Raw genomic sequence first — 2237 nt, forward strand, 5'->3', positions numbered from 1 at the left:
TAGGGGCCAACCACAGCCTCTCCCCGCCAGCCCCCCACCCCCCCACGCCCCACTCCATATTGGAAGAGAGAAAAGGCTTCAGGTTGGGCTCTTTCTGGGGAAAGAGTTGACCTCCTTGCCTGGTGCTGACGGGGAGGGAGGCGAGGAGGGGGGCCCCCCTGCAGAGCCTAGGACAGCAACAACAAAACTCTGGGGAGACTGGCCTTTCCTTGTCCAAACCCCAGCAGCCTGCCGGTACCTCAGGCACAGCAGGTGCCTTGAGGGAGCAAAGGGGAGACACACCCGAGCCAGCTTGTCCCACAAGCCTCACTCTTCTCTTCCCATAGGAACCTCGTGGGCAGCAGAAAGGAGGAGGAGACTCCGGGCGCTCTGGGCCCCAACACACAGAGCCCTATCTACACCCACATGGGGAGCAGCCGCTTCGTTGCCTGCTTGGGATCACACGTGACAACCTCACAGCATCCAGAATGGAGGTGGTTCCACTGGTTTCCTAGAACAGGCTGCAGCTTGAGCCCAGGGGCTGCAGCATTTCACCTAAGTGATTCAGCAAGTGTGCTTTTAAGCCAGGTGTTTTAAAGGCAGAGTGATTCTGTTGTGTTGATAATTCATCTCTGACCTTTTTTCTCTTAGCACTGGGCGCTGACCAGTTGCATGCCTCTTTTTCTTTGCTGCCTCCCAGTTCTAGATTAGCCATCGCCATGGGTTTTGGAGACTTGAAGAGCCCCGCTGGCCTCCAGGTGCTCAACAACTACTTGGCAGACAAGAGTTACATAGAGGGGTATGTGCCATCACAAGCAGATGTGGCAGTATTTGAAGCCGTCTCCGGCCCACCACCTGCCGACTTGTGTCATGCCCTCCGTTGGTATAACCACATCAAATCTTATGAGAAGGAAAAGGCCAGCCTGCCGGGAGTGAAGAAAGCTTTGGGCAAGTATGGCCCTGCTAATGTGGAGGACACCACAGAAAGTGGAGCTACAGATAGTAAAGATGATGATGACATTGATCTCTTTGGATCTGATGATGAGGAAGAAAGTGAAGAAGCCAAGAGGCTAAGAGAAGAATGCCTTGCTCAGTATGAGTCAAAGAAAGCCGAAAAACCAGCACTTGTCACCAATCTTCCATCTTATTAGACGTGAAACCTTAGGATGATGAGACCGATATGGCAAAACTAGAGGAGCACGTCAGAAGCATTCAAGCAGACGGCTTGGCCTGGGGCTCTTCTGAACTAGTTCCAGTTGGGTATGGCATTAAAAAACTTCAAATACAGTGTGTAGTTGGAGACGACAAAGTTGGGACAGACATGCTGGAGGAGCAGATCACTGCTTTCGATGAGTATGTATAGTCTATGGATGTGGCTGCATTCAACAAGATCTAAAATCCATCATGGATCAGTGCCCTTAAGTAAAAGTTTGAAAGACAAATAATAATAATAATAATTCATCTCTGAGCCCCCCACCAAATTTTAAAAATGAAATGAAAATCACTTAGTTGTGTCTGACTCTTTGTGACCCTGTGGACTATACAGTCCATGGAATTCTCCAGGCCAGAATCCTAGAGTGGGTAGTCTTTCCCTTCTCCAGGGGATCTTCCCATCCCAGGGATCAAACCCAGGTCTCCCGGTTTATGGGCAGATTCTTCACCAGCTGAGCCACCAGGGAAGCTCAAGCTCGAACTGGAGTCTCCTGCACTGTAGGTGGTTTCTTTACCAACTGAGTTATCAGGGAAGCCACCAAATTTAAAATGGTGACCAATTTTTAGGAATTAGATTGTCACACTGCAAAAGCAGCTGGTTCCACAAGATTCAGTAAAACAAATGTATTTTGATTTAACTCAGAGTTTCTAGTTATGAGTGTTGGGGTGCAGAAATATAGGTATTTCCTTCACTAGGAAACTGCATACTCGAGGTATCGGTATAGCTTCATAGAGGACATGCAGATTTTCCCATATTGAGGTTTACTGTTGGGTTCTCCTCCCTGATCCTCAAAGACACAGTGGGTAGCAGACTTCATTCAGTTCAATACATCCTCAGGTCTAGGAGTCTGAATCAGCCCAGTCACAGGCACCCAGGGCACTCCACACCCCCAAAGACCTGCAGGGCAACTCCTGCCCCCACCCTAGATGATCTTGCTGGTCTTCCTGCCACTGACAGGCTGAGATGAGTAAGAGCAACCCTCTTGGAACCAGGCTGTCTTGCCCAAGTTCACACATGGAGTGGTGATAGAGCAGGCAGGGTGATG

At 49.7% G+C, this 2237-nt stretch overlaps 1 pseudogene; it reads left to right on the forward strand.

Annotated features, from left to right (window-relative positions):
• The first annotated feature begins 620 nt into the window (after positions 1-620).
• On the forward strand, positions 621-1436 carry LOC133258842 (elongation factor 1-beta-like; annotated as a pseudogene).
• The last annotated feature ends 801 nt before the right edge of the window (positions 1437-2237 follow it).

This window comes from Bos javanicus, chromosome 13 (assembly GCF_032452875.1).
Source record: "Bos javanicus breed banteng chromosome 13, ARS-OSU_banteng_1.0, whole genome shotgun sequence".
In the NCBI taxonomy this organism is placed as follows: Eukaryota; Metazoa; Chordata; class Mammalia; order Artiodactyla; family Bovidae; genus Bos; species Bos javanicus.